General features: G+C 45.6%; 1 protein-coding gene across 1 annotated transcript in view; it reads left to right on the top strand.

Annotated features, from left to right (window-relative positions):
• The first annotated feature begins 239 nt into the window (after positions 1–239).
• Positions 240–11,843, top strand: part of LOC112217822 (serine/threonine-protein kinase PAK 5-like) — a 161,190-nt gene continuing 149,586 nt past the window's right edge. The window contains exon 1 of the mRNA XM_024378377.2: positions 240–403. The gene's annotated coding sequence lies outside the window, so the exon portion shown is untranslated. The remainder of the gene's footprint in view (positions 404–11,843) is intronic.

Genomic DNA, 11,843 nt, shown 5'->3' with positions numbered 1-11,843 from the left:
GCCATATCTGACAGAAAATAAAATATCAGCCTACATTATTTTGTTTAAATTGCATTATTACCCCCCTAATATTTTGCGGCCGAATCCTCTTCCAGTTCAACCGCGCGCCGCTCTTAAAACACAGGTGCTCTAATTTCTGACGGTCTCTGCAAGCCCCACTCCCCTCCTCTCCACAACATCCCGGATGTAAGCCTGCACACTCTCACACACACACACACACACACACACACACACACACACACACGGTCGCTCCACACAGGACTGTACCGCGCAGCTCAGTAGCACCACGGAGCGACATTAACATGGCGCTGGCAGCCACATAACGGTACCCACCATAATAATCATAATACCTAGACCAAATACAGCGGCGGAACATGTGAGGGCGACAGCCTCAAGACAGCAGGTAGGTGCAATTCTAGTAATCGATAAACGCTCTGCGATGTGCCATTTTGTGAAATATGGTCGCTTCTTGCAGAACACCTCTCTCCCATTCATTAGCCTAGGCTTATAGTCCTACAGTTAAACACCACTGGCACTGACAGCGGTTTGTTCTTCTCCACAAGACTGTCGGGAATAGCCTAAACAGATAAATATGTAGTTGGGAATGAGCGTATGTTATCATGGCTACAGGCTGCAGGATAGACTACGTGCAACGACCGCTGTCCTTGGTGTTGAAACCGAAATGCATTTTGTAAATAGATGATAGTCAGTGAAGCAATCAATCAATGGAGTCTTAAGAAAATCGATGCTGGTTTGTTTTTAGGGGGTAATATTCATCAGCAGGGTTTGACATTATCCTTGGTTACAATAAGGATGTTCACCAATAGATGAGAGTTCAGTAGACTAGTACAGTGGCTAGTACAGTAGGCCAGTACAGTAAGCTAGTACAGTAGACTAGTACAGTAGGCCAGTACAGTAGGCCAGTACATTAGGCTAGTACAGTAGGCCAGTACAGTAGGCTAGTACAGTAGACTAGTACAGTAGGCCAGTACAGTAGGCCAGTATAGTAGGCCAGTACAGTAGGCCAGTACAGTAGGCCAGTACAGTAGGCTAGTACAGTAGGCCAGTACAGTAGGCCAGTACAGTGGACCAGTACAGTAGGTCAGTACAGTAGGCTAGTACAGGGGACCAGTACAATGGACCAGTACAGTAGGCTAGTACAGTAGGTCAGTACAGTAGGCTGGTACAGTAGGCCAGTACAGTAGGCTAGTACAGTAGGCCAGTACAGTAGGCTAGTACAGTAGGCCAGTACAGTAGACTAGTACAGTAGGCCAGTACAGCAGTCTAGTACAGTAGGCTAGTACAGTAGGCTAGTACAGTAGGTTAGTACAGTAGGCCAGTACAGGGGACCAGTACCATGGACCAGTACAGTAGGCTAGTACAGTAGGCTAGTACAGTAGACTAGTACAGTAGGCCAATACAGTAGGCTAGAGCAGGCTACTACAGTAAACTGGTACAGTAGGCCAGTACAGTAGGCTAGTACAGTAGGCTAGAGCAGGCTACTACAGTAAACTGGTACAGTAGGCCGGTTCAGTAGGCCAGTACAGTAGGCTAGTACAGTAGGCTACAGCAGGCTACTACAGTAAACTGGTACAGTAGGCCAGTACAGTAGACTAGTACAGTAGGCCAGTACATTTGGCCAGTACAGTAGGCTAGTACAGTAGGCTAGTACAGTAGGCTAGTACAGTAGGCTAGTACAACAGGCTAGTACAATAGGTCAGTACAGTAGGCTAGTACAGTAGGCTAGTACAATAGGCTAGTACAGTAGGTCAGTACAGTAGGCTAGTACAGTAGACCAGCACAGTAGGCTACAGTAGGCGGTTTGGTTGAACAAATGGTGAGTTTTAAAGTTCAATGCATCTCCAGGATTATAAGGTGTGTAGAGGAAAATGAAAAGTGATATGCTGCTGGGGTCTAACTCTGAGCCAAATCCTGCTACAAGGAACTGGATATACAAAGGAACAGAATGTAGCCTATTCCTCTGGAGTGTCATTGGCACATTAGTGCTGTTGCAAATCAATGACTGGTAGGGGAAAAAACAGTAATAATAATAATAATACAATTGCATCGTTTTGCTCTTTTTCTATATTTGGCCTCTACATGTTTAGTGTGAGGATATCTCTGAGTTACTGCAGCTATTCTGTTGTGACTGTTTTCAACGGAGGTCCTGTGTCTCATCCTCAGCAGAAAGCCTTGATTCAGTAACACTCCTACCACAGTGGCACCATTCCTACCCCCTGTCCTCGTCCCTCTCCCAGTCCCTGTCCCCGTCTGTCCCCAACTGTGCCCAACCCTCAGACAAGGCTAGGCCTTTTGCGGCTCAAGGCAACACACACACGCACACACAGTCGCCGGTTATCCAGTTGGTAATGTATTCAGCAGCGAGAACAACAGCTTTACATAATGATCAAAGCTTGAGGAGGCTCTGCGTACAGTAGGCCTAATAGTTATAAGAACATTCATTCCACTAATATTAGACTCCAATGCTATAATAGAGTGGGTCTAGACATAGAAATATAATGCATTTATTCTATAGTATAGGCCTGTTTATGTTTGTCTTGCAGTAGCAGTATATGGGCTTGGAGAGTGAATGACATTGGTAAGGAATGACACAGTATTTGCTATATTTGTCCATATGGCTATACTATACACTCTTAGAAAAAAGGGTTCTTCAAAGGGTTCTCCTATGGGGACAGCCGAAGAACCCTTTCAGGTTCTAGATAGCACCTTTTTGTCTAAGAGTGTACTAGTCCATCATATTGTATTTATGCATGCCTTTAGGATGTGCCTCTGATATACTCATGGACTTCGCATTAGGATAGACCACTAGACTAGACACGTCTTTCACCCTGACTTTGTATGTCTATAACATCTCTCTCACTGACACTGTTGATACAGTAGAATGGGAGACTACAGTGTTTTTTCATACAGGTATGTAGTAATCGAGGGACAATTTAGTTGACGGTTAAATATGCGTGTGTGTAAGCCCCTCTAAGACTCAGTGGAGGTTTGAACCCAGTGTGTCTGGGAGACTTACAGAGATGGATTCTGATGATGGAAGGAATGACTGGAGGATAATGTAAATGAACTAGACATAGATAGAGAGGAGAGGAGGAGGAGGAGGAGGAGGAGCAGGAGAGATGAAGAGGATGAACAAGAAGAAAGAGAGGAGGAGGAGGAGGAGGAAGAGGAGGAGAAGGGGAAGAGGAAAGATGAGAGAATGATCAGTTGGAATAGGATGATGAAGAAGAGGAAAGAGTGGAAGAGGAGAGGAGGAGGAAGAGGAGAGGAGGCGGAAGAGGAGAGGAGGAGGACAATGGCGCGGAGTTGGAAGAAGAGGATGAAGAAGAGGAAAGAGTGAAGAGGATGGAGAGGATATAGTCAGAGAGAGAGAAAAAGAAAGAAAGAAAGAAAGAGAGAGAGAGGAAAGAGTGAATACCAAAGACAAGAGTAGCACAGAGTAGAGAGGAGGATGACAAAATCATGAAAAGATGATCATAGAGAGAGAGTTGTCTAAAGAGGATAGAGAGAGAGAGAGAGAGAGAGAGGTGTCTGAAGAGGAGAAAGAGAGAGAGGAGAGAGAGGTGTCTAAAGAGGAGAGAGAGGTGTCTGAAGAGGAGAGAGAGGTGTCTAAAGAGGAGAGAGAGAGTTGTATGAAGAGGAGAAAGAGAGAGAGGAGAGAGGGGTGTCTAAAGAGGAGAGAGAGGTGCCTGAAGAGGAGAGAGAGGTGTCTAAAGAGGAGAACGAGAGAGAGAGAGAGGTGTCTGAAGAGGAGAAAGAGAGAGAGGCGAGAGAGGTGTCTAAAGAGGAGAGAGAGGTGTCTAAAGAGGAGAGAGAGAGAGAAGAGAGAGGTGTCTGAAGAGGAGAAAGAGAGTTGTCTGAAGAGGAGAAAGAGAGAGAGGAGAGAGAGGTGTCTAAAGAGGAGAGAGAGAGTGTCTGAAGAGGAGAAAGAGAGAGGAGAGAGAGGTGTCTAAAGAGGAGAGAGAGAAGAGAGAAAGAGAGAGAGAGAGAGAGTGTCTGAAGAGGAGAAAGAGAGTTGTCTGAAGAGGAGAAAGAGAGAGAGAGGTGTCTGAAGAGGAGAAAGAGAGAGAGAGAGAGAGTGTCTAAAGAGGAGAAAGAGAGAGAGAGAGAGAGGTGTCTGAAGAGGAGAAAGAGAGAGAGAGAGAGAGAGGTGTCTAAAGAGGAGAGAGAGGTGTCTGAAGAGGAGGAGAAAAGAGGAGAACGAGAGAGAGAGAGAGAGGTGTCTGAAGAGGAGAAAGAGAGAGGGAGAGAGGTGTCTGAAGAGGAGAGAGAGGTGTCTGAAGAGGAGAAAGAGAGAGAGGAGAGAGAGAGAGAGGAGAGAGAGAGAGAGAGAGGTGTCTAAAGAGGAGAAAGGGAGGAGAGAGAGGAGAGAGGCGTCTAAAGAGGAGAAAGGGAGGAGAGAGAGGAGAGAGGTGTCTGAAGAGGAGAGAGAGAGGAGAGAGAGAGGAGAGAGAGAGGAGAGAGAGGTGTCTAAAGAGGAGAGAGAGAGGAGAGAGAGGCGTCTAAAGAGGAGAAAGGGAGAGAGAGAGAGAGAGTCGTGTAAAGAGGAGAAAGGGAGGAGAGAGAGAGAGAGGTGTCTGAAGAGGAGGAGAGAGAGAGAGAGAGAGAGGTGTCTGAAGAGGAGAACGAGAGAGAGGAGAGAGAGGTGTCTAAAGAGGAGAACGAGAGAGAGAAAGGTGTCTAAAGAGGAGAGGGAGAGAGAGGAGAGAGAGGAGAGAGAGGTGTCTAAAGAGGGAGAGAGAGAGGAGAGAGAGGTGTCTAAAGAGGAGAAAGGGAGGAGAGAGAGGAGAGAGGTGTCTGAAGAGGAGAGAGAGAGGAGAGAGGTGTCTGAAGAGGAGAGAGAGGTGTCTGAAGAGGAGAGAGGTGTCTAAAGAGGAGAAAGGGAGGAGAGAGGTGTCTGAAGAGGAGAGAGAGGAGAGAGAGTGGTGTCTGAATAGGAGAGAGAGGTGTCTGAAGAGGGGGGAGAGAGAGGTGTCTAGAGAGGAGAGAAAAGAGAGGAGAGAGAGAGGGGAGGGTGGAGAGATAGAGAGAGAGGAGAGAGGAGAGAGAGAGGGAGAGAGAGGAGAGAGTGAGAGGTGTCTAAAGAGGAGAGAGAGGAGAGAGGAGAGAGAGAGAAGGAGAGAGGGGAGAGTGAGAGGTGTCTAAAGAGGAGAGAGAGGAGAGAGTGAGAGAGAGAGGGAGAGAGAGGAGAGAGTGAGAGGTGTCTAAAGAGGAGAGAGAGGAGAGAGGAGAGAGAGAAGGAGAGAGGGGAGAGTGAGAGGTGTCTAAAGAGGAGAGAGAGGAGAGAGTGAGAGAGAGAGGGAGAGAGAGGAGAGAGTGAGAGGTGTCTAAAGAGGAGAGAGAGGAGAGAGGAGAGAGAGAAGGAGAGAGGGGAGAGTGAGAGGTGTCTAAAGAGGAGAGAGAGGAGAGAGTGAGAGAGAGAGGGAGAGAGAGGAGAGAGTGAGAGGTGTCTAAAGAGGAGAGAGAGGAGAGAGTGAGAGAGAGAAGGAGAGAGGGGAGAGTGAGAGGTGTCTAAAGAGGAAAGAGAGGAAAGAAGAGAGGAGAGAGAGAGAGAGAGAGGAGAGAGTGAGAGGTGTCTAATGGGGAGAGAGTAAATACTGTAGAGTTAGACAGACACATTCATCTTCATAGGTTCCAGATAGGTCTCAGATAGGTCACACATAGGTCATAGATAGGTCATGGCCATTGTGTTTCTCACTGCTTGTTTAGTAATTAAAATATCTTCCTGTGTGTGATCTGCAGGATTCGCAGTGTGTGTGTGTGTGTGTTTGTGTATATGAGTGGGTGTATGAGTGGGTGTTGTGCAGAACTTGATATGTGTGTATGTTCTGCAGGACACACTGTGTGTGTGTGTGTGTGTGTGTGTGTGTGTGTGTGTGTGTGTGAGAGAGAGAGAGAGAGAGAGAGTGGGTGTTCTGCAGGACTCGCTGTGTGTGTGTGTGTGTGTGTGTGTGTGTGTGTGTGTGTGTGTGTGTGTGTGTGTGTATACAACATGACCTGGGGGGCTGTAGCATTGCAAATGTCACATGGGGTGGGACCATGTATGTCCTTCTACCCAGCCAGCCTGAGGACTGCTCCACTCCACACTAACCTATTCATTCCCTCTCCCTTTAGACACTGATTTAAGGTCTGATAGAATTGGGGGAGACTGAGCTGATTCTAGATCTGTGCAGACAGACAATTTATACTTTGATTCAACCCTCTGTGTGGCAGAGAAGACCACTCTGTAGCTCCAACAGCTTCATCAGGGGAGATGTATTGGGATCATAGTGCACTGATGAGAGCAAGTGTATGTTGTGTTGTGTGTTGTGTGTATGTGTGTGTGTGTGTGTGTGTGTGTGTGTGTGTGTGTGTGTGTGTGTGTGTGTGTGTGTGTGTGTGTGTGTGTGTGTGTGTGACTGCATGCATGCGTGTGTGTATGTATGTGTGTTTGCCAGTCGGCTGGCGTGGGGGGCTTGGCATCAGAGGGCAGTGATGAGAGGGCTAGTGATGAGAGGGCTAGTGATGAGAGGGCTAGTGTAGCCTACACACCAAGGGAGACCCTCGGGCTAGACTGCTGCTGCTCTATACTGGCATTACTGCTCTGTCACTCACTCCCTGTCCTAGGGACTTACTGTCTCTGAAAGTGTGGGTGTGTGTGTGTTTGTTTGTTTCTGTCTGTCTGTCTGTCTGTCTATCTGTCTGTCTGTCTGTCTGTCTGTCGGTCTGTGAGACAGAGACAGAAAGACAGAGAGAGAGATAGATAGAGAGTGAGAGAGAGAGAGAGAGAGAGAGAGAGAGAGAGAGAGAGAGAGAGAGAGAGAGATAGATAGAGAGAGAGAGAGAGAGAGAGAGAGAGAGAGAGAGAGAGAGAGAGAGAGAGAGAGAAGAGAAAGTGTGTTTGCCTTTGCATGTTTTTGTGTGTGTAGTGTTGGCCTATGTGTGTGTGAACCCTACTCAACTCTACCCTACTCAACCCTGCCCTTCTCTACCCTGCCCTGCCCTACTCATTCCTGCCCTACTCAACCCTGACCTACTCAACCCTGCCCTAGTCAATCAGTAACCGGTTCAATAAGGCGTGGGTGAGTAAGTGTGAGCGTAATTCCAGTGTAATCACTATTAAAGCGACAGATGTTTAGAATGGGCAGGTTTAAAAAGCCAATTGGACTGGTTGTTGTCTCACCTCTGCTGTATTTCACAGTAGTTACATATCAAGTCCAGTGAAGCACTTAACTGTCCACTGGCTGGTTTTCCCATCAGGCAGAACACCTTTATATAAGTACACCTGCAGGGAAGCCATTCAGGGATTTAAAAGATGCAGGTATGTATTCACAAAGCGTCTTAGAGTGGGAGTGCTGATCCAGGATCAGTTTTGCCATTTTAGATCATAATGAATAAGAGGGGAGCTGAGGCTTTGTAAATATGGGTCTTAGTCTGTGTCCCATTAGTCTGAATGGGACTCTAACGTTTAGGCTTATCCAAAGTTAAAACAGAGAAGAAACTGCTGGAAGTGGTGTTGGAGGGCCAGTAGGAGACACCCTTTCCTCTGGTCGAAAAAAAATATCCCAATGACCCAGGTTAGTGATTGGGGACACTGTCCTGTGTAGGTTGCCGTCTTTCGGATGGGACGTTAAATTGGTATACAGACTCTCTGTTGTCACTAAAGATCCCATGGCACTTATCGTAAGAGTAGATGGTGTTAACCCCGGTGTCCTGGCTAAATTCCCAAGCTGTCCCTCATACCATTACAGTCACCTAATCATCCCCAGATTACAATTGTCTCATTCATCCCCCTCCTCTCCCCTGTAACTATTCCCCAGATCATTGTTCTAAATGAGAACGTGTTCTCAGTCAACTTACCTGGTAAAAAAAGGGTGAAAAAATGGAAGACTATTCTTTGTATTTCCCATTTCAGATGATTCTTGAAGTGAACAGTAAGCGTATTCCTCATGTACGATCCCATTAGGATCACATAGGCCCTTATACACATCTACACACCAGGAGCTCTGCACATGGCTATTGTATGACATTGCTGTGCATTCCTGCAGTGTAATTAGAGGTTTCTATTGTTCACCTCTGGGAGGCTCTTTCCTCTCCATTCCTCATACCTCAGGCATGCAAATGGTACTATAGACTTCTTAACAAGCTATTACTGCTGCTGCAAACACCATCCTGCATGAATAGCAGTAATATTTAGCATTCCATTATGGAGATATTGATATTCCACAGAACACATACTTCTCCCCTCCCTCTCTCCACCCCTCTGTCCCCCTCTCCCCCCTCTCCCCCCCTCTCTCTTTCTCTCCTCCCCTCTCTCTCTCTCCATTGATGTTTAATGACTACATAATCACGAAGGGAATTATCAACTAGCCTAGTTTAATACAGTGGGATGTTGTTGTTTAATATCAGTGTTTCTGCTATATGCATTTAGCAGTGGCGCATCGTGGCCACAAAAGAAACAAAATATATAAAGTATGTAGAAAAGATAATGAAACTATATATTTTTTAATGAGATCATCTTTGAGAACTAACAATCCATAAAATAAAAACGAGTAAGTCAGGGAGATTCTGAAATGTAAAAAATGGCATTGGGCCCACATTGATTTTGTTATAATGTTTGAGTCACTCAGATAGCAAAAGAACAAGGCCTACGCCATGGAAAAATGCATAGAATTGCAGGGCATTAGCTTTAAAACTTCAGATTCTCTCTCCCCACTGGCAAAATGTGTAGAATTGCAGGGAATTAGCTTTAAAACAGCAACATTTGCAACCCCCCCCTAACTTTAACACCACTGTTGAAAACAGTCCTAGGGGGAACACTGGATATGCACTGTGTGTTGTAGACCATACTAATGGAACAGAAGTTCAGATCATGTTTTGCCAGATCAACCAGGTAGTGCATTGGTAATGCAGGCTATATACTGTCTTACACTCTGTCTCTTGTCTAAGCCTACGTGTTTAACACAGTGTATCCTGTCTGAGCATAGCAGGGTAAAGCTCTGAAGACGGACAGGTGTTTTCATTTATATTGTCTGTAACATAGATTCAGAAGTACCATTTAGAAACTGCATATACTGTACGTTGATGTGTTTAAGTGTCACGCCTTGTCCTGAGATATCTCTGTTTTCTTTACATTTTGTTTAGGTCATGGTGTGACTAGGGTGGGTACGCTAGTTTTGGATTGTCTAGGGTTTTTGTATATCTAGGGTTTTTTGTATGTCTAGGGTTTTGTAGGTCTAGGGGTTTTTGTATTCTATGTTGGCCTGATATGGTTCCCATTCAGAGACAGTGTCACATCCTGACCTTTGTTCCCTTTTTGTGTCTCTATTTTAGTTTGGTCAGGGCGTGAGTTGGGGTGGGCATTCTATGTTTTGTTCTAGGTTTGGTATTTCTAGGTGTTTGGCCTGGTATGGTTCTCAATAAGAGGCAGCTGTCAATTGTTGTCTCTGATTGAGAACCATACTTAGGTAGCCTGTTTTCCCACTTTTGTTTGTGGGTGGTTATTTTCCGTTTCAGTGTTTGCACCATACGGGACTGTTTCGGTTTTCATTTATGCTCTTGTTCTTTTGTATTTAGTGTTCAGTGTATTAAAGTTAACATGGACACGTAACACGCTGCGCTTTGGTCTACTCCTTCTTCCACCAACGAAAATCGTTACAGACAGCTGTTTATCGTTGTCTCTGATTGGGGATCATATTTAGGTAGTCGTTTCCCTTTGGTGTCTCCACCGATGGTCCCCTGTCCGGGGTCTCCAGCGACGGTCCCCAGTCCGGGGTCTCCAGCGAGGGTCCCCAGTCCAGGGTCTCCAGCGATGATCCGCAGTCCAGAGCCTCCGGCGATGATCCTCGGTCCGGTTCTACAAAGGCGGAGGGATCCGCGTAAAGAGGGGGGGCTGCGTCCAGAACTGGAGCCGCCACCGAGGGTAGATGCCCACCCGGACCCTTCCATATAGGTTCAGGTTTGCGGCCGGGAGTCCGCACCTTTGGTGGGGGATACTGTCACGCCCTGACCTGAGATAACTCTGTTTTCTTTATATTTTGGTTAGGTCAGGGTGTGACTAGGGTGGGTACGCTAGTTTTGCATTGTCTAGGGTTTTAGTATGTCTAGGGTTTTGTAGGTCTAGGGGTTTTTGTATTCTATGTTGGCCTGATATGGTTCCCAATCAGAGACAGCAGTTTATCATTGTCTCTGATTGGGGATCATATTTAGGTAGCCACTTCCCTTTGGTGTTTGTGGGATCTTGTCTATGTGTAGTTGCCTGTCAGCACTCGTTTGTATAGCTTCACGCGTTGTTATTTTGTTAGTTTGTTCCGTGTTCATCCTTTAAATAAATAAATAAGAATGTACGCATTCCACGCTGCGCCTTGGTCCGATCCTTATAACGATGGTGACATTAAGTTGAACACGTGAACGAGCAGGGTTGAGATTCCCTGTCACACTATCCAGAGCTGTCGCAGCCATTACCCACTGGTTATGTAAACCAAATAAATCTATGTGATGTTGAATCAATGTGGAAAACTGATTAGATTTGCAGAAAGTCATCAACATAAGGGAATTTGGTCTTTTTTTCACTGAACTTTCAACCCAAATCCAATGATTTTTTGGGTGGGATTTCACGTTGAATTCACGTTCGTTGACAACTCAACCAAATGTAAATCAAAACTAGACGTTGAGCTGATGTCTGTGCCCAGTGGGTATCTACTGCACAGTATGTGTGTTTATTCAAGTAGATCGTATTACAAACTTTGGCCCTTGTAATATTATCAATGCAGTCATAACTCAAAGCTATTAAGTTTGAACAAACATTCTATATTCCATCTCACATTGTATGGACTAGTTCCCAAAATGTATTAAAAAGAATTGTGAAATAAAGTATATTGGAGAAATAGAAGAAATAGCCCAATATAGACCAATTAAGTAGGGAAAAGGGTGGAACTGAAAAACAGCATGCAAGTCTCTGGAGAGATGGAAGTTGACATCAGTGTCCTAGAACATTCCCCTTTTCTTCATCCTCCTCCTCATCCTCCATCATCCCCTCCTCTCTCTATACCATGTAGGAAAATATTTCTAAAACCAGTGGTTTTATGGGAACGTTGACCTTAACCATGACCCCGGATGTGATAGTAGTATTTCAAGCCAACCACATCCCTTACCCTGACCCCACTGATAACTGTACTCATCCTCTTTAGCAAACATCAGGTTGGTGCTAATGTTACAGGAACACTTAGGGTGCCTTTGTAAATTCACTCTGGAGTGCCACATTAGCTACAAGTTTGTAAATTCACTCTGGAGTGCCACATTAGCTGGACGTTCGTAAATTCACTCTGGAGTGCCACATTAGCTGGACGTTCGTAAATTCACTCTGGAGTGCCACATTAGCTACAAGTTTGTAAATTCACTCTGGAGTGCCATATTAGCTACAAGTTTGTAAATTCACTCTGGAGTGCCACATTAGCTGGACGTTCGTAAATTCACTCTGGAGTGCCACATTAGCTACAAGTTTGTAAATTCACTCTGGAGTGCCACATTAGCTACAAGTTTGTAAATTCACTCTGGAGTGCCACATTAGCTGGACGTTAGTAAATTCACTCTGGAGTGCCACATTAGCTGGACGTTAGTAAATTCACTCTGGTGTGCCACATTAGCTGGACGTTAGTAAATTCACTCTGGAGTGCCACATTAGCTGGACGTTAGTAAATTCACTCTGGAGTGCCACATTAGCTGGACGTTAGTAAATTCACTCTGGAGTGCCACATTAGCTGGACGTTAGTAAATTCACTCTGGAGTGCCACATTAGCTGGACGTTAGTAAATTCACTCTGTTGCCACATTAGCTGGACGTTA

This window comes from Oncorhynchus tshawytscha, linkage group LG18, assembly GCF_018296145.1.
Source record: "Oncorhynchus tshawytscha isolate Ot180627B linkage group LG18, Otsh_v2.0, whole genome shotgun sequence".
NCBI lineage: Eukaryota > Metazoa > Chordata > Actinopteri > Salmoniformes > Salmonidae > Oncorhynchus > Oncorhynchus tshawytscha.
Note: the sequence above shows the minus strand (reverse complement) of the source record. Positions and strands in the feature narration are given on the sequence as shown.